This window comes from Schistocerca americana, chromosome 4 (assembly GCF_021461395.2).
Source record: "Schistocerca americana isolate TAMUIC-IGC-003095 chromosome 4, iqSchAmer2.1, whole genome shotgun sequence".
NCBI classification, from domain to species: Eukaryota; Metazoa; Arthropoda; class Insecta; order Orthoptera; family Acrididae; genus Schistocerca; species Schistocerca americana.
Window position 1 is genome coordinate 54,808,634 of NC_060122.1, and position 21,236 is coordinate 54,829,869.

Here is a 21,236-nt window from a genome sequence, read left to right on the forward strand (position 1 = left end):
GTGTTTCATCGTCAATAAGGAGGTCCAAGGGATACAGTAAACCTGAAGAGAAGCATCAGAATCTAAAATTGGACTCACAGGAGGGGTTCAAATCTTTGATAATTAGAATTTGAGTCCTCTTATACTTAAGTCGGCATTGTGCCATTCATATCAAATTCGTCTGCAATTTCTGTGTTTCATCGTCAATAAGAATGTCCAATGGATACAGTAAACCTGAAGTGAAGCATCGGAATATAAAACTGGACTCACAGGAGGGGTTCAAATCATTGATAGTTACAGTGTCAGTCCTCTTATACTTAAGTCGGCATTGTGCCTTTTGTATTAAATTCGGATGCAATTTCTGTGTTTCATCGTCAATAAGAAGGTCCAAGGGATACAGTAAACCTGAAGTGAAGCATCGGAATCTAAAACTGGTCTCACAGGAGGGGTTCAAATCAATGATAGGGTGTCAGTCCACTTATACTTAAGTCGGCTTTGTGCCTTTTGTATTAAATTCGGAAGCAATTTCTGTGTGCCATCGTCAATAAGAAGGTCCAAGGGATACAGTAAACCTGAAGTGAAGCATCGGAATCTAAAATTGGACTCACAGGTGGGGTTCAAATCATTGGTAGTTAGAGTGTCAGTCCTCTTATACTTAAGTCGGCAATGTGCCATTTGTATTAAATTCGGATGCAATTTCTGTGTTTCATCGTCAATAAGAAGGTCCAAGGGATAAGTTAAACCTGAACTGAAGCATCGGAATCTAAAACTGGACTAACAGAAGGGGTTGAAATCATTGATAGTTAGAATGTCAGTCCTCTTGTACTTAAGTCGGCATCGTGCCTTTCGAATATAAATTCCGATGCAATTTCTGTGTTTCATCGTCAATAAGACGGTCCAAGGGATACAGTAAACCTGAAGTGAAATATCGGAATCTAAAACTTGACTCACAGGAGAGGTACAAATCATAGAAAGTTAGATCGTTAGTCCTTTTGTACTTAAGTCGGCATCGTGCTTTTGTATTAATTCGGATGCAATTTCTGTGTTTCATCGTCAATAAGAAGGTCCAAGGGATACAGTAAACCTGAAGGGAAGCATCGGAATCTAAAACTGGACTCACAGGAGGGGTTCAAATCATTGATAGTTAGAGTGTCAGTCCTCTTATACTTAAGTCGGCATTGTGCCTTTTGTATTAAATTCGGATGCAATTTCTGTGTTTCATCGTCAAAAAGAAGGTCCAATGGATACGGTAAACCTGAAGTGAAGCATCGGAATATAAAACTGGACTCACACGAGGGGTTCAAATCATTGATAGTTAGAGTGTCAGTCCTCTTATACTTATGTCGGCCTTGTGCTTTTTTGTATTAAATTCTGATGCAATTTCTGTGTTTCATCGGCAATTTAAAGGTCCAAGGGAAACAGAAAACCTCAAGTGAAGCATTGGAATCTAAAACTGGACTCTCAGGAGGGGTTCAAATCATTGATAGTTAGAGTGTCAGTCCTCTTATACTTAAGTCGTCATTGTGCCATTTGTATTAAATTCGGATGCAATTTCAGTGTTTCATCGTCAATAAGAAGGTCCAAGGGATAAGTTAAACGTGAACTGAAGCATCAGAATCTAAAACTGGACTAACAGGAGTTGCTCAAATCATTGATAGTTAGAATGTCAGTCCTCTTGTACTTAAGTCAGCATCGTGCCTTTTGAATTTAAATTCCGATGCAATTTCTGTGTTTCATCGTCAATAAGACGGTCCAAGGGATACAGTAAACCTGAAGTGAAGCATCGGAATCTAAAACTGGACTCACAGGAGAGGTTCAAATAATAGATAGTTAGAGAGTCAGTCCTCTTGTACTTAAGTCGGCATTGTGTCTTTTGAATTTCAAACCGTTGCAATATCTGTGTTTCAACGTCAATAAGAGGGTCCAAAGGATACAGTAAACATGAAGAGAAGCATCGGAATGTAAAACTATACTCACAGGAGAGGTTCAAATCATAGAAAGTTAGATTGTCTGTCCTTTCGTACTTAAGTCGGCATTGTGCCTTTTGTATTAAATTCGGATGCAATTTCTGTGTTTCATCGTTATTAAGAAGGTCCAAGGGATACAGTAAACCTGAAGTGAAGCATCGGAATCAAAACTGGACTCACAGGAGAGGTTCAAATCATAGAAAGAGAGAGTGTCAGTCCTCTTTTACTTATGTCGGCCTTTTATATTAAATTCGGATGCAATTTCTGTGTTTCATCGACAATAAGAAGGTCCAAGGGATACAGTAAACCTGAATTGAAGCATCGGAGACTTAAACTGGACTCACAGGAGGGGTTCAAATCATTGATAGATAGAGTGTCAGTCCTCTTATACTTAAGTCGGCATTATGCCTTTTGTATTAAATTCGGATGCAATTTCTGTGTTCCATCGTCAATAAGAAGGTCCAAGGGATACAGTAAACCTGAAGTGAAGCATCGGAATCTAAAACTGGACTCACAGGAGGGGTTCAAATCATTGATAGGGTGTCAGTCCACTTATACTTAAGTCGGCTTTGTGCCTTTTGTATTAAATTCGGAAGCAATTTCTGTGTTCCATCGTCAATAAGAAGGTCCAAGGGATACAGTAAACCTGAAGTGAAGCATCGGAATCTAAAATTGGACTCACAGGTGGGGTTCAAATCATTGGTAGTTAGAGTGTCAGTCCTCTTATACTTAAGTCGGCAATGTGCCATTTGTATTAAATTCGGATGCAATTTCTGTGTTTCATCGTCAATAAGAAGGTCCAAGGGATAAGTTAAACCTGAACTGAAGCATCGGAATCTAAAACTGGACTAACAGAAGGGGTTGAAATCATTGATAGTTAGAATGTCAGTCCTCTTGTACTTAAGTCGGCATCGTGCCTTTCGAATATAAATTCCGATGCAATTTCTGTGTTTCATCGTCAATAAGACGGTCCAAGGGATACAGTAAACCTGAAGTGAAATATCGGAATCTAAAACTTGACTCACAGGAGAGGTACAAATAATAGATAGTTAGAGTGTCAGTCCTCTTGTACTTAAGTCGGCATTGTGTCTTTTGAATTTAAATCCGATGCAATATCTGTGTTTCATCGTCAATAAGAAGGTCCAAGGGATACAGTAAACCTGAAGAGAAGCATCGGAATCTAAATCTGGACTCACAGGAGGGGTTCAAATCTTTGATAATTAGAGTGTGAGTGCCCTTATACTTACGTCGGCATTGTGCCTTTTGTATTAAATTCGGATGCAATTTCTGTGCTTCATCGTCAATAAGAAGGTCCAATGGATACAGTAAACCTGAAGTTAAGCATCTGAATCTAAAACTGGACTCACAGGAGGGGTTCAAATCATTAATAGTTAGAGTGTCAGTCCTCTAATACTTAAGTCGGCATTGTGCCTTTTGTATTAAAGTCAGATGCAATTTCTGTGTTCCATCGTCAATAAGATGGTCCAAGGGATACAGTAAACCTGAAGTGAAGCATCGGAATCTAAAACTGGACTCACAGGAGGGGTTCAAATCATTGATAGTTAGAGTGTCAGTCCTCTTATACTTAAGTCGTCATTGTGCCATTTGTATTAAATTCGGATGCAATTTCTGTGTTTCATCGTCAATAAGAAGGTCCAAGGGATAAGTTAAACGTGAACTGAAGCATCAGAATCTAAAACTGGACTAACAGGAGTTGCTCAAATCATTGATAGTTAGAATGTCAGTCCTCTTGTACTTAAGTCAGCATCGTGCCTTTTGAATTTAAATTCCGATGCAATTTCTGTGTTTCATCGTCAATAAGACGGTCCAAGGGATACAGTAAACCTGAAGTGAAGCATCGGAATCTAAAACTGGACTCACAGGAGAGGTTCAAATAATAGATAGTTAGAGAGTCAGTCCTCTTGTACTTAAGTCGGCATTGTGTCTTTTGAATTTCAAACCGTTGCAATATCTGTGTTTCAACGTCAATAAGAGGGTCCAAAGGATACAGTAAACCTGAAGAGAAGCATCGGAATGTAAAACTATACTCACAGGAGAGGTTCAAATCATAGAAAGTTAGATTGTCTGTCCTTTCGTACTTAAGTCGGCATTGTGCCTTTTGTATTAAATTCGGATGCAATTTCTGTGTTTCATCGTTATTAAGAAGGTCCAAGGGATACAGTAAACCGGAAGTGAAGCATCGGAATCAAAACTGGACTCACAGGAGAGGTTCAAATCATAGAAAGAGAGAGTGTCAGTCCTCTTATACTTAAGTCGGCAATGTGCCATTTGTATTAAATTCGGATGCAATTTCTGTGTTTCATCGTCAATAAGAAGGTCCAAGGGATAAGTTAAACCTGAACTGAAGCATCGGAATCTAAAACTGGACTAACAGAAGGGGTTGAAATCATTGATAGTTAGAATGTCAGTCCTCTTGTACTTAAGTCGGCATCGTGCCTTTCGAATATAAATTCCGATGCAATTTCTGTGTTTCATCGTCAATAAGACGGTCCAAGGGATACAGTAAACCTGAAGTGAAATATCGGAATCTAAAACTTGACTCACAGGAGAGGTACAAATAATAGATAGTTAGAGTGTCAGTCCTCTTGTACTTAAGTCGGCATTGTGTCTTTTGAATTTAAATCCGATGCAATATCTGTGTTTCATCGTCAATAAGAAGGTCCAAGGGATACAGTAAACCTGAAGAGAAGCATCGGAATCTAAATCTGGACTCACAGGAGGGGTTCAAATCTTTGATAATTAGAGTGTGAGTGCCCTTATACTTACGTCGGCATTGTGCCTTTTGTATTAAATTCGGATGCAATTTCTGTGCTTCATCGTCAATAAGAAGGTCCAATGGATACAGTAAACCTGAAGTTAAGCATCTGAATCTAAAACTGGACTCACAGGAGGGGTTCAAATCATTAATAGTTAGAGTGTCAGTCCTCTAATACTTAAGTCGGCATTGTGCCTTTTGTATTAAAGTCAGATGCAATTTCTGTGTTCCATCGTCAATAAGATGGTCCAAGGGATACAGTAAACCTGAAGTGAAGCATCGGAATCTAAAACTGGACTCACAGGAGGGGTTCAAATCATTGATAGTTAGAGTGTCAGTCCTCTTATACTTAAGTCGTCATTGTGCCATTTGTATTAAATTCGGATGCAATTTCTGTGTTTCATCGTCAATAAGAAGGTCCAAGGGATAAGTTAAACGTGAACTGAAGCATCAGAATCTAAAACTGGACTAACAGGAGTTGCTCAAATCATTGATAGTTAGAATGTCAGTCCTCTTGTACTTAAGTCAGCATCGTGCCTTTTGAATTTAAATTCCGATGCAATTTCTGTGTTTCATCGTCAATAAGACGGTCCAAGGGATACAGTAAACCTGAAGTGAAGCATCGGAATCTAAAACTGGACTCACAGGAGAGGTTCAAATAATAGATAGTTAGAGAGTCAGTCCTCTTGTACTTAAGTCGGCATTGTGTCTTTTGAATTTCAAACCGTTGCAATATCTGTGTTTCAACGTCAATAAGAGGGTCCAAAGGATACAGTAAACCTGAAGAGAAGCATCGGAATGTAAAACTATACTCACAGGAGAGGTTCAAATCATAGAAAGTTAGATTGTCTGTCCTTTCGTACTTAAGTCGGCATTGTGCCTTTTGTATTAAATTCGGATGCAATTTCTGTGTTTCATCGTTATTAAGAAGGTCCAAGGGATACAGTAAACCGGAAGTGAAGCATCGGAATCAAAACTGGACTCACAGGAGAGGTTCAAATCATAGAAAGAGAGAGTGTCAGTCCTCTTTTACTTATGTCGGCCTTTTATATTAAATTCGGATGCAATTTCTGTGTTTCATCGACAATAAGAAGGTCCAAGGGATACAGTAAACCTGAATTGAAGCATCGGAGACTTAAACTGGACTCACAGGAGGGGTTCAAATCATTGATAGATAGAGTGTCAGTCCTCTTATACTTAAGTCGGCATTATGCCTTTTGTATTAAATTCGGATGCAATTTCTGTGTTCCATCGTCAATAAGATGGTCCAAGGGATACAGTAAACCTGAAGTGAAGCATCGGAATCTAAAACTGGACTCACAGGAGGGGTTCAAATCATTGATAGTTAGAGTCTCAGTCCACTTATACCTAAGTCGGCATTGTGCAATTTGTATTAGTTTCGGATGCAATTTCTGTGTTTCATCGTCAATAAGAAGGTCCAAGGGATACAGTAAACCTGAAGTGAAGCATCGGAATCTAAAACTGGACTCACAGGAGACGTTCAGATCATAGAAAGTTAGATTGTCAGTCCTTTTGTACTTAAGTCGGCTTTGTGCGTTTTGTAATAAATTCGGATGCTATTTCTGTGTTTCATCGTCAATAATAAGGTTCAAGGGATACAGTAAACCTGAAGTGAAGCATCGGAGTCTAATATTGGACTCACAGGAGAGGTTCAAATCATAGATAAGTAGAGTGTCAGTCCTCTCGTACTTAAGTCGGCATTCCGCCTTTTCAATTTAATTCCGATGCAATTTCTGGGTTTCATCGTCAATAAGAAGGTCCAAGGGATACAGTAAAACTGAAGAGAAGCATCAGAATCTAAAACTGGACACACAGGAGAGGTTCAAATCATAGAAAGTTAGATCGTTAGTCCTTTTGTACTAAAGTCGGCATTGTGCTTTTGTATTAAATTCGGATGCAATTTCTGTGTTTCATCGTCAATAAGAAGGTCCAAGGGATACAGTAAACCTGAAGTGAAGCATCGGAATCTTAAACTGGACTCACAGGAGGGGTTCAAATCATTGATAGATAAAGTGTCAGTCCTCTTATACTTAAGTCGGCATTGAGCCTTTTGTATTAAATTCGGAAGCAATTTCTGTGTTCCATCGTCAATAAGAAGGTCCAAGGGATACAGTAAACCTGAAGTGAAGCATCGGAATCTAAAACTGGACTCACAGGTGGGGTTCAAATCATTGGTAGTTAGAGTGTCAGTCCTCTTATACTTAAGTCGGCAATGTGCCATTTGTATTAAATTCGGATGCAATTTCTGTGTTTCATCGTCAATAAGAAGGTCCAAGGGATAAGTTAAACCTGAACTGAAGCATCGGAATCTAAAACTGGACTAACAGGAGGGGTTGAAATCATTGATAGTTAGAATGTCTGTCCTCTTGTACTTAAGTCGGCGTCGTGCCTTTAGAATATAAATTCCGATGCAATTTCTGTGTTTCATCGTCAATAAGACGGTCCAAGGGATACAGTAAACCTGAAGTGAAGCATCGGAATCTAAAACTTATCTCACAGGAGAGGTACAACTAATAGATAGTTAGAGTGTCAGTCCTCTTGTACTTAAGTCGACATTGTGTCTTTTGAATTTAAATCCGATGCAATATCTGTGTTTCATCGTCAATAAGAAGGTCCAAGGGATACAGTAAACCTGAAGAGAAGCATCGGAATCTAAAACTGGACTCACAGGAGGGGTTCAAATCTTTGATAATTACAGTGTGAGTCCCCTTATACTTAAGTCGGCATTGTGCCTTTTGTATTAAATTCGGATGCAATTTCTGTGCTTCATCGTCAATAAGAAGGTCCAATGGATACAGTAAACCTGAAGTTAAGCATCGGAATCTAAAACTGGACTCACAGGAGGGGTTCAAATCATTAATAGTTAGAGTGTCAGTCCTCTAATACTTAAGTCGGCATTGTGCCTTTTGTATTAAAGTCAGATGCAATATCTGTGTTTCATCGTCAATAAGAAGGTCCAAGGGCTGCAGTAAACCTGAAGTGAAACATCGGAATCTGAAACTGGACTCACAGGAGGGGTTCAAATCATTGATAGTTAGAGTGTCAGTCCGCTTGTACTTACGCGGCATAGTGCTTTTGAAGTTAATTCCGATGCAATTTCTGTGTTTCATCGTCATTAAGGAGGTCCAAGGGATACAGTAAACCTCAAGGGAAGCATCGGAATCTAAAACTGGACTCACAGGAGGGGTTCAAATCATTGATAGTTCGAGTGTCAGTCCTCTTATACTTAAGTCTGCATTTTGCCTTTTGTATTAAATTCGGATGCAATTTCTGTGTTTCATCGTCAATAAGAAGGTCCAAGGGATACAGTAAACCTGAAGTGAAGCATCGGAATCTAAAACTGGACTCACAGGAGGGGTTCAAATCATTGATAGGGTGTAAGTCCACTTATACTTAAGTCGGCATTGTGCCTTTTGTATTAAATTCAGGTGCAATTTCTGTGTTTCATCGTCAATAAGAGGGTCCAAGGGATACAGTAAACCTGATGTGAAGCATCAGAATCTAAAACTGGACTCACAGGAGGGTTCATATCATTGATAGTTAGAGTGTCAGTCATCTTATACTTATGTCGGCATTGTGACTTTGTATTAAATTCGGATGCAATTTCTGTGTTTCATCGTCAATAAGAAGGTCCAAGGGATACAGTAAACCTGAAGAGAAGCATCGGAATCTAAAACTGGACTCACAGGAGACGTTCAAATCATAGAAAGTTAAATTGTCAGTCCTTTTGTACTTAAGTCGGCTTTGTGCGTTTTGTAATAAATTCGGATGCAATTTCTGTGTTTCATCGTCAATACTAAGGTTCAAGGGATACAGTAAACCTGAAGTGAAGCATCGGACTCTAAAACCGGACTCACAGGAGGGGTTCAAATCATTGATAGTTAGAGTGTCAGTCCTTTTGTACTTAAGTCGGCATTGTGCCTTTTGAATTTAATTCCGATCCAATTTCTGTGTTTCATCGTCAATAAGAAGGTCCAAGGGATACAGTAAACCTCAAGTGAAGCATCGGAATCTAAAACTGGACTCACAGAAGAGGTTCTAATCATTGATAGTTAGAGTGTCAGTTCTCTTGTACTTAAGTCGGCATTGTGCCTTTTGAATTTAATTCCGATGCAATTTCTGTGTTTCATCGTCAACAAGAAAGTCCAAGGGAAGCAGTAAACCTGAAGTGAAGCATCGGAATCTAAAATTGGACTCACAGGAGTGGTTCAAATCATAGATAGTTAGAGTGTCAGTCCTATTGTACTTAAGTCGGCATTGTGTCTTTTGAATTTAATTCTGATGCAATTTCTGGGTTTCATCATCAATAAGAAGGTCCAAGGGATACAGTAAACCTGAATAGAAGCATCAGAATCTAAAACTGGACTCACAGGAGAGGTTCAAATCATAGAAAGTTAGATCGTTAGTCCTTTAGTACTTAAGTCGGCATTGTGCTTTTATATTAAATTCGGATGCAATTTCTGTGTTTCATCGTCAATAAGAAGGTCCAACGGATACAGTAAATCTGAAGTGAAGCATTGGAATCTAAAACTGGACTCACAGGAGGGGTTCAAATCATTGATAGTTAGAGTGTCAGTCCTCTTATACTTAAGTCGGCGTTGTGCCTTTTGTATTAAATTCAGATGCAATATCTGTGTTTCATCGTCAATAAGAATGTCCAAGGGATGCAGTAAACCTGAAGTGAAACATCGGAATCTGAAATTGGACTCACAGGTGGGGTTCAAATCAATGATAGTTAGAGTGTCAGTCCGCTTGTACTTAAGTCGGCATTGTGCTTTTGAATTTAATTCCGATGCAATTTCTGTGTTTCATCGTCCATAAGAAGGTCCAAGGGATACAGTAAACCTCAAGTGAAGCATCGGAATCTAAAACTGGACTCGCAGGAGGGGTTCAAATCATTGCTAGTTAGAGTGTCAGTCCTCTTATACTTAAGTCGGCATTGTGCCTTTTGTATTAAATTCGGATGCAATTTCTGTGTTTCATCGTCAATAAGAAGGTCCAAGGGATACAGTAAACCTGAAGTGAAGCATCGGAATCTAAAACTGGACTCACAGGAGGGGTTCAAATCATTGATAGGGTGTCAGTCCACTTATACTTAAGTCGGCATTGTGCCTTTTGTATTAAATTCGGGTGCAATTTCTGTGTTTCATCGTCAATAAGTGGGTCCAAGGGATGCAGTAAACCTGATGTGAAGCATCGGAATCTAAAACTGGACTCACAGGAGGGGTTCATATCATTGATAGTTAGAGTGTCAGTCATCTTACACTTAAGTCGGCATTTTGCTTTTTGTATTAAATTCTGATGCAATTTCTGTGTTTCATCGGCAATAAGAAGGTCCAAGGGATACAGTAATCCTGAAGTGAAGCATTGGAATCTAAAACTGGACTCTCAGGAGGGGTTCAAATCATTGTTAGTTAGAGTGTCTGTCCTCTTATTTTTAAGTCGGCATTGTGCCTTTTTTATTAAATTCGGATGCAATTTCTGTGTTTCATCGTCAATAAGAAGGTCCAAGGGATACAGTAAACCTGAAGTGTAGCATCGGAATCTAAAACTGGACTCACAGGAGGGGTTCAAATCATTGATAGTTAGATTGTCAGTCCTCTTATACTTAAGTCGGTATTGTGCCTTTTGTATTAAATTCGGATGCAATTTCTGTGTTTCATCGTCAATAAGAAGGTCCATGGGATACAGTAAACCTGAAGAGAAGCATCAGAAACTAAAACTGGACTCACAGGAGAGGTTCAAATCATAGAAAGTTAGATCGTTAGTCCTTTTGTACTTAAGTCGGCATCGTGTTTTTGTATTAATTCGGATGCAATTTCTATGTTTCATCGTCAAATAGAAGGTCCAAGGGATACAGTAAACCTGAAGGGAAGCATCGGAATCTAAAACTGGACTCACAGGAGGGGTTCAAATCTTTGATAATTAGAGTTTGAGTCCTGTTATACTTAAGTCGGCATTGTGCCTTTTGTATTAAATTCGGATGCAATTTCTGTGTTTCATCGTCAAAAAGAAGGTCCAATGGATACGGTAAACCTGAAGTGAAGCATCGGAATATAAAACTGGACTCACACGAGGGGTTCAAGTCATTGATAGTTAGAGTGTCAGTCCTCTTATACTTAAGTCGGCATTGTGCCTTTTGTATTAAATTCGGATGCAATTTCTGTGTTTCATCGTCAATAAGAAGGTCCAAGGGATACAGTAAATCTGAAGTGAAACATCGGAATCTAAAACTGGACTCACAGGAGGGGTTCAAATCATTGATACGGTGTCAGTCCACTTATACTTAAGTCGGCTTTGTGCCTTTTGTATTAAATTCAGGTGCAATTTCTGTGTTTCATCGTCAACAAGAGGGTCAAAGGGATACAGTAAACCTCAAGTGAATCATCGGAATCTAAAGCTGGACTCACAGGAGGGGTTCAAATCATTGATAGTTAGAGTGTCAGTCCTTTTATACTTAAGTCGGCATTGTGCCTTTTGTATTAAATTCGGATGCAATTTCTGTGTTTCATCGTCAATAGGAAGGTCCAAGGGATACAGTAAACCTGAAGTGAAGCATCGGAATCTAAAACTGGACTCACAGGAGGGTTTCAAATCATTGATAGGGTGTCAGTCCACTTATACTTAAGTCGGCATTGTGCCTTTTGTATTAAATTCGGGTGCAATTTCTGTGTTTCATCGTCAATAAGAGGGTCCAAGGGATACAGTAACCCTGATGTGAAGCATCGGAATCTAAAACTGGACTCACAGGAGGGGTTCATATCGTTGATAGTTTGAGTGTCAGTCATCTTATACTTAAGTCGGCATTGTGCCATTTGTATTAAATTCTGATGCAATATCTGTGTTTCATCGGCAATAAGAAGGTCCAAGGGATACAGTAAACCTGAAGTGAAGCATCGGAATCTAAAACTGGACGCTCAGGAGGGGTTCAAATCATTGATAGTTAGAGTGTCAGTCCTCTTATTCTTAAGTCGGCATTGTGCCTTTTGTATTAAATTCGGATGCAATTTCTGTGTTTCATCGTCAATAAGAAGGTCCAAGGGATGCAGTAAACCTGAAGTGAAGCATCGGAATCTAAAACTGGACTCACAGGAGGGGTTCAAGTCATTGATAGTTAGAGTGTCAGTCCTCTTATACTTAAGTCGGCATTGTGCCTCTTGTATTAAATTCGGATGCAATTTCTGTGTTTCATCGTCAATAAGAAGGTCCAAGGGATACAGTAAACCTGAAGAGAAGCATCAGAAACTAAAACTGGACTCACGGGAGAGGTTCAAATCATAGAAAGTTAGATCGTTAGTCCTTTTGTACTTATGTCGGCATTGTGCTTATGTATTAAATTCGGATGCAATTTCTGTGTTTCATCGTCAATAAGAAGGTCCAAGGGATACAGTAAACCTGAAGTGAAGCATCGGAATCTAAAACTGGACTCACAGAAGGGGTTCAAATATTTGATGATTAGAGTTTGAGTCCTCTTATACTTAAGTCGGCATTGTGCCTTTTGTATTAAATTCGGATGCAATTTCTGTGTTTCATCGTCAAAAAGAAGGTCCAATAGATACAGTAAACCTGAGGTGAAGCATCGGAATATAAAACTGGACTCACAGGAGGGGTTCAAATCATTGATAGTTGGAGTGTCGGTCCCCTTATACTTAAGTCAGCATTGTGCATTTTGTATGAAATTCAGATGCAATATCTGTGTTTCATCGTCAATAAGAAGGTCCAAGGGATGCAGTAAACCTGAAGTGAAACATCGGAATCTAAAACTGGACTCACAGGAGCGGTTCGAATCATTGTTAGTTAGAATGTCAGTCCGCTTGTACTTAAGTCGGCATTGTGCTTTTGAATTTAATTCCGATGCAATTTCTGTGTTTCATCGTCATTAAGAAGGTCCAAAGGATACAGTAAACCTCAAGTGAAGCATCGGAATCTAAAACTGGACTCACAGGAGAGGTTCAAATCATTGATAGTTAGAGTGTCAGTCCTCTTATACTTAAGTCGGCATTGTGCCTTTTGTATTAAATTCGGTTGCAATTTCTGTGTTTCATCGTCAATAAGAAGGTCCAAGGGATACAGTAAACCTGAAGTGAAGCATCGGAATCTAAAACTGGACTCACATGAGGGGTTCAAATCATTGATAGGGTGTCAGTCTACTTATACTTAAATCGGAATTGTGCCTTTTGTTTTAAATTCGGGTGCAATTTCTGTGTTTCATCGTCAAAAGGGGGTCCAAGGGATACAGTAAACCTGATGTGAAGCATCGGAATCTAAAACTGGACTCACAGGAGGCGTTCATATCATTTATAGTTAGAGTGTCAGTCACCTTAAACTTATGTCGGCATTGTGACTTTTGTATTAAATTCGGATGCAATTTCTGTGTTTCATCGTCAATAAGAAGGTCCAAGGGATACAGTAAACCTGAAGTAAAGCATCGGAATCTAAAACTGGCCTCACAGGAGACGTTCAAATCATAGAAAGTTAGATTGTCAGTCCTTTTATACTTAAGTTGGCTTTGTGCGTTTTGTAATGAATTCTGATGCAATTTCTGTGTTTCATCGTCAATAATAAGGATCAAGGGATACAGTAAACATGAAGTGAAGCATCGGACTCTAAAACTGGACTCACAGGAGGGGTTCAAATCATAGATAGTTAGAGTGTCAGTCCTCCTGTACTTAAGTCGGCATTGTGTCTTTTGAATTTAATTCCGATGCAATTTCTGGGTTTCATCGTCAATAACAAGGTCCAAGGGATACAGTAAATCTGAAGTGAAGCATCGGAATCTAAAACTGGACTCACAGGAGGGGTTCAAATCTTTGATAATTAGAGTGTGAGTCCTCTTATACTTAAGTCGGCATTGTGCCTCTTGTACGAAATTCGGATGCAATTTCTGTGTTTCATCGTCAATAAGAAGGTCCAATGGATACAGTAAACCTGAAGTGAAGCATCGGAATCGAAAACTGGACTTACAGGGGGGGTTCAAATCATTGATAGTTAGAGTGTCAGTTCTCTTATACTTAAGTCGGCATTGTGCCTTTTGTATTAAATGCAGATGCAATATCTGTGTTTCATCGTCATTAAGAAGGTCAAAGGGATACAGAAAACCTGAAGTGAAGCATCGGAATCTAAAACTGCACTCACAGGAGGGGTTCAAATCAATGATAGGGTGTAAGTCCACTTATACTTAAGTCGGCATTGTGCCTTTTGTATTAAATTCGGGTGCAATTTCTGTGTTTCATCGTCAATAAGCAGGTCCAAGGGATACAGTAAACTTGAAGTGAAGCATCGGAATCTAAAACTGGACTCACAGGAGGGGTTCAAATCATTGATAGTTAGAGTGTCAGTCCTCTTATACTTGAGTCGGCATTGTGCCTTTTGTATTAAATTCCGATGCAATTTCTGTGTTTCATCGTCAATAAGACGGTGCGAGGTATACAGTAAACCTGAAGTGACGCATCGGAATCTAAAACTAGACTCACAGGTGAGGTTCAAATCATAGAAGATGAGAGTGTCAGTCCTCTTTTACTTAAGTCGGCATTGTGCCTTTTGTATTAAATTCGGATGCAATTTCTGTGTTTCATCGGCAATAAGAAGGTCCAAGGGATACAGTATACCTGATGTGAAGCATCGGAATCTGAAACTGGACTCACAGGAGAGGTTCAAATCATAGAAAGTGAGAGTGTCAGTCCTCTTGTACTTAAGTCGGCATTGTGCCTTTTGTATTAAATTCAAATGCAATTTCTATGTTTCATCATCAATAAGAAAGTCCAAGGGATACAGTAAACCTGAAGTGAAGCATCGGAATCTAAAACTGGACTCACAGTAGAGGTTCGAATCATAGAAAGTTAGAGTGTCAGTTCTCTTGTACTTAAGTCGGCATTGTGCCTTTGTATTAAATTCGGATTGCAATTTCTGTGTTTCATCGTCAATGAGAAGGTCCAAGGTATACAGTAAACCTGAAGTGAAGCATCGGAATCTAAAACTGGACTCACAGGAGAGGTTCAAATCCTAGAAAGTTAGAGTGTCAGTCCTCTTGTACGTAAGTCGGCATTGTGCCTTTTGAATGTAATTGAGAAGCAAATTCTGTGTTTCATCGTTAATAAGAAGGGGCAAATATACAGTAAACCTGAAGTGACGCATCAGAATCTAAAACTGGACTGACAGGAGAGGTTCAAATCACAGAAAGTGAGATAGTCAGTCCTCTTTTACTTAAGTCGGCATTGTGCCTTTTGTATTAACTTCGGATGCAATTTCTGTGTTTCATCGTCAATATGATGGTCCAAGGGATACAGTAAACCTGAAGTGAAGCATCGGAATCTAAAACTGGGCTCAAAGGAGTGGTTGAAATCATAGAAACTTAGAGTGTCAGTCCTCTTGTACTTAAGTCGGCATTGTGCTATTTGAATTTAATTCCGATGCAATTTCTGTGTTTCATCGTCAGTAAGAAGGTCCAAGGGATACAGCAAACCTGAAGTGAAGCATCGGAATCTAAAACTGGACTAACAGGAGGGGCTTAAATCATAGTTAGTTAGAGTGTCAGTCCTCTTGTACTTAAGTCGGCATTGCGTCTTTTGAATTTAATTCCAATGCAATTTCTGTGTTTCATCGTTCATAAGAAGGTCCAAGGCATACAGTAAACCTGAAGTGAAGCATCGGAATCTAAAACTAGACTCCCAGGAGGGGTTCAAATCATTGATAGTTAGAGTGTCAGTCCTCTTGTGTTTAAGTCTTCATTGTGTCTTTTGAATTTTATTCCGATGCAATTTCTGTGCTTCATCGTCAATAAGAAGGTCCAATGGATGCAGTAAACCTGAAGTGAAGCATCGGAATCTAAAACTGGACTCACGGGAGAGGTTCAAATCATAGAAAGTTAGATAGTCAGTCCTGTTGTACTTAAGTCGGCATTGTGTCTTTTGAATTTAATTCCAATGCAATTTCCGTGTTTCATCGTTCATAAGAAGGTCCAAGGCATACAGTAAACCTGAAGTGAAGCATCGGAATCTAAAACTAGACTCCCAGGAGGGGTTCAAATCATTGATAGTTAGAGTGTCAGTCCTCTTGTACTTAAGTCGGCATTGTGCCTTTTGAATTTATTTCCGATGCAATTTCTGTGTTTCATCGTCAATAAGAAGGTCCAACGGATACAGTAAACCTTAAGTGAAGCATCGGAATCTAAAACTGGACTCACCGGAGAAGTTCAAATCACTGATAGAGTGTCAGTCCTCTTATACTTCGGCATTGTTCCTTTTGTATTAAATTCGGACGCAATTTCTGTGTTTCACCGTCAATAAGTAGGTCCAAGGGATACAGTAAACCTGAACTGAAGCATCGGAATCTAAAACTGGACTCACAGGAGGGGTTCAAATCATAGATAGTTAGAGTGTCAGTCCTCTTATACTTAAGTCGGCATTGTGCCTTTTGTATTAAATTCGGATGCAATTTCTGTGTTTCATGGTCAATAAGAACGTCCAAGGGATCCAGTAAACCTGAAGTGAAGCATCGGAATCTAAAACTGGACTCACAGGAGGGGTTCAAATCGTAGATAGTTAGAGTGTCAGTCCTCTTGTACTTAAGTCGGCATAGTGTCTTTTGAAATTAATTCCGATGCAATTTCTGTGTTTCATCGTCAATAAGGAAGTCAATCGATACAGTAAACCTGAAGTGAAGCATCGGAATCTAAAACTGCACTCACAGGAGTGGTTCAAATCATTGATAGTTAGAGTGTCAGTCCCCTTATACTTAAGTCGGCATTGTGCATTTTGTATGAAATTCAGATGCAATATCTGTGTTTCATCGTCAATAAGAAGGTCCAAGGGATGCAGTAAACCTGAAGTGAAACATCGGAATCTAAAACTGGACTCACAGGAGGGGTTCGAATCATTGTTAGTTAGAATGTCAGTCCGCTTGTACTTAAGTCGGCATTGTGCATTTTGTATGAAATTCAGATGCAATATCTGTGTTTCATCGTCAATAAGAAGGTCCAAGGGATGCAGTAAACCTGAAGTGAAACATCGGAATCTAAAACTGGACTCACAGGAGGGGTTCGAATCATTGTTAGTTAGAATGTCAGTCCGCTTGTACTTAAGTCGGCATTGTGCTTTTGAATTTAAATCCGATGCAAATTCTGTGTTTCATCGTCATTAAGAAGGTCCAAAGGATACAGTAAACCTCAAGTGAAGCATCGGAATCTAAAACTGGACTCACAGGAGGGGTTCAAATCATTGATAGTTAGAGTGTCAGTCCTCTTATTCTTAAGTCGGCATTGTGCCTTTTGTATTAAATTCGAATGCAATTTCTGTGTTTCATCGTCAATAAGAAGGTCCAAGGGATACAGTAAACCTGAAGTGAAGCATCGGAATCTAAAACTGGACTCACAGGAGGGGTTCAAGTCATTGATAGTTAGAGTGTCAGTCCTCTTATACTTAAGTCGGCATTGTGCCTCTTGTATTAAATTCGGATGCAATTTCTGTGTTTCATCGTCAATAAGAAGGTCCAAGGGATACAGTAAACCTGAAGAGAAGCATCAGAAACTAAAACTGGACTCACGGGAGAGGTTCAAATCATAGAAAGTTAGATCGTTAGTCCTTTTGTACTTATGTCGGCATTGTGCTTTTGTATTAAATTCGGATGCAATTTCTGTGTTTCATCGTCAATAAGAAGGTCCAAGGGATACAGTAAACCTGAAGTGAAGCATCGGAATCTAAAACTGGACTCACAGGAGGGGTTCAAATCATTGATAGGGTGTCAGTCCACTTATACTTAAGTCGGCATTGTGCCTTTTGTATTAAATTCGGGTGCAATTTCTGTGTTTCATCGTCAATAAGAGGGTCCAAGGGATACAGTGAACCTGATGTGAAGCATCGGAATCTAAAACTGGACTCACAGGAGGGGTTCATATCATTGATAGTTTGAGTGTCAGTCATCTTATACTTAAGTCGGCATTGTGCCTCTTGTATTAAATTCGGATGCAATTTCTGTGTTTCATCGTCAATAAGAAGGTCCAAGGGATACAGTAAACCTGAAGAGAAGCATCAGAAACTAAAACTGGACTCACGGGAGAGGTTCAAATCATAGAAAGTTAGATCGTTAGTCCTTTTTTACTTATGTCGGCATTGTGCTTTTGTATTAAATTCGGATGCAATTTCTGTGTTTCATCGTCAATAAGAAGGTCCAAGGGATACAGTAAACCTGAAGTGAAGCATCGGAATCTAAAACTGGACTCACAGAAGGGGTTCAAATATTTGATGATTAGAGTTTGAGTCGTCTTATTCTTAAGTCGGCATTGTGCCTTTTGTATTAAATTCGGATGCAATTTCTGTGTTTCATCGTCAAAAAGAAGGTCCAATAGATACAGTAATCCTGAGGTGAAGCATCGGAATATAAAACTGGACTCACAGGAGGGGTTCAAATCATTGATAGTTAGAGTGTCAGTCCCCTTATACTTAAGTCAGCATTGTGCATTTTGTATGAAATTCAGATGCAATATCTGTGTTTCATCGTCAATAAGAAGGTCCAAGGGATGCAGTAAACCTGAAGTGAAACATCGGAATCTAAAACTGGACTCACAGGAGCGGTTCGAATCATTGTTAGTTAGAATGTCAGTCCGCTTGTACTTAAGTCGGCATTGTGCTTTTGAATTTAATTCCGATGCAATTTCTGTGTTTCATCATCATTAAGAAGGTCCAAAGGATACAGTAAACCTCAAGTGAAGCATCGGAATCTAAAACTGGACTCACAGGAGAGGTTCAAATCATTGATAGTTAGAGTGTCAGTCCTCTTATACTTAAGTCGGCATTGTGCCTTTTGTATTAAATTCAGTTGCAATTTCTGTGTTTCATCGTCAATAAGAAGGTCCAAGGGATACAGTAAACCTGAAGTGAAGCATCGGAATCTAAAACTGGACTCACATGAGGGGTTCAAATCATTGATAGGGTGTCAGTCTACTTATACTTAAGTCGGAATTGTGCCTTTTGTTTTAAATTCGGGTGCAATTTCTGTGTTTCATCGTCAATAAGGGGGTCCAAGGGATACAGTAAACCTGATGTGAAGCATCGGAATCTAAAACTGGACTCACAGGAGGCGTTCATATCATTGATAGTTAGAGTGTCAGTCATCTTAAACTTATGTCGGCATTGTGCCTTTTGTATTAAATTCGGATGCAATTTCTGTGTTTCATCGTCAATAAGAAGGTCCAAGGGATACAGTAAACCTGAAGTAAAGCATCGGAATCTAAAACTGGCCTCACAGGAGACGTTCAAATCATAGAAAGTTAGATTGTCAGTCCTTTTATACTTAAGTTGGCTTTGTGCGTTTTGTAATGAATTCTGATGCAATTTCTGTGTTTCATCGTCAATAATAAGGATCAAGGGATACAGTAAACATGAAGTGAAGCATCGGACTCTAAAACTGGACTCACAGGAGGGGTTCAAATCATAGATAGTTAGAGTGCCAGTCCTCCTGTACTTAAGTCGGCATTGTGTCTTTTGAATTTAATTCCGATGCAATTTCTGGGTTTCATCGTCAATAAGAAGGTCCAAGGGATACAGTAAACCTGAAGAGAAGCATCAGAATCTAAAACTGGACTCACATGAGAGGTTCAAATCATAGAAATTTACATCGTTAGTCCTTTTGTACTTAAGTCGGCATTGTGCTTTTGTATTAAATTCGGATGCAATTTCTGTGTGTCATCGTCAATAACAAGGTCCAAGGGATACAGTAAATCTGAAGTGAAGCATCGGAATCTAAAACTGGACTCACAGGAGGGGTTCAAATCTTTGATAATTAGAGTGTGAGTCCTCTTATACTTAAGTCGGCATTGTGCCTCTTGTATTAAATTCGGATGCAATTTCTGTGTTTCATCGTCAATAAGAAGGTCCAATGGATACAGTAAACCTGAAGTGAAGCATCGGAATCTAAAACTGGACTTACAGGGGGGGTTCAAATCATTGATAGTTAGAGTGTCAGTCCTCTTATACTTAAGTCGGCATTGTGCCTTTTGTATTAAATTCAGATGCAATATCTGTGTTTCATCGTCATTAAGAAGGTCAAAGGGATACAGTAAACTTGAAGTGAAGCATCGGAATCTAAAACTGGACTCACAGGAGGGGTTCAAATCATTGATAGTTAGAGTGTCAGTCCTCTTATACTTGAGTCGGCATTGTGCCTTTTGTATTACATTCCGATGCAATTTCTGTGTTTCATCGTCAATAAGACGGTGCGAGGTATACAGTAAACCTGAAGTGACGCATCGGAATCTAAAACTAGACTCACAGGTGAGGTTCAAATCATAGAAGATGAGAGTGTCAGTCCTCTTTTACTTAAGTCGGCATTGTGCCTTTTGTATTAAATTCGGATGCAATTTCTGTGTTTCATCGGCAATAAGAAGGTCCAAGGGATACAGTATACCTGATGTGAAGCATCGGAATCTGAAACTGGACTCACAGGAGAGGTTCAAATCATAGAAAGTGAGAGTGTCAGTCCTCTTGTACTTAAGTCGGCATTGTGCCTTTTGTATTAAATTCAAATGCAATTTCTATGTTTCATCATCAATAAGAAAGTCCAAGGGATACAGTAAACCTGAAGTGAAGCATCGGAATCTAAAACTGGACTCACAGGAGAGGTTCGAATCATAGGAAGTTAGAGTGTCAGTTCTCTTGTACTTAAGTCGGCATTGTGCCTTTGTATTAAATTCGGATTGCAATTTCTGTGTTTCATCGTCAATGAGAATGTCCAAGGTATACAGTAAACCTGAAGTGAAGCATCGGAATCTAAAACTGGACTCACAGGAGAGGTTCAAATCCTAGAAAGTTAGAGTGTCAGTCCTCTTGTACGTAAGTCGGCATTGTGCCTTTTGAATGTAATTGAGAAGCAAATTCTGTGTTTCATCGTTAATAAGAAGGGGCAAATATACAGTAAACCTGAAGTGACGCATCAGAATCTAAAACTGGACTGACAGGAGAGGTTCAAATCACAGAAAGTGAGATAGTCAGTCCTCTTTTACTTAAGTCGGCATTGTGCCTTTTGTATTAACTTCGGATGCAATTTCTGTGTTTCATCGTCAATATGATGGTCCAAGGGATACAGTAAACCTGAAGTGAAGCATCGGAATCTAAAACTGGGCTCAAAGGAGTGGTTGAAATCATAGAAACTTAGAGTGTCAGTCCTCTTGTACTTAAGTCGGCATAGTGCCTTTTGAATTTATTTGCGATGCAATTTGTGTGCTTCATCGTCAATAAGAAGGTCCAAGGGATACAGTAAACCTGAAGTGAAGCATCGGAATCTAAAACTGGACTAACAGGAGAGGTTCAAATCATAGAAAGTGAGAGTGTCAGTCCTCTTGTACTTAGGTCGGCATTGTGCTTTTGGATTAAGTTCGGAAGCAATTTCTGTGTTTCATCGTCAATAAGAAGGTGCAAGGTATACAGTAAACCTGAAGTGAAGCATCGGAATCTAAAACTGGACTCACAGGAGAGGATCAAATCATAGAAAGAGAGAGTGTC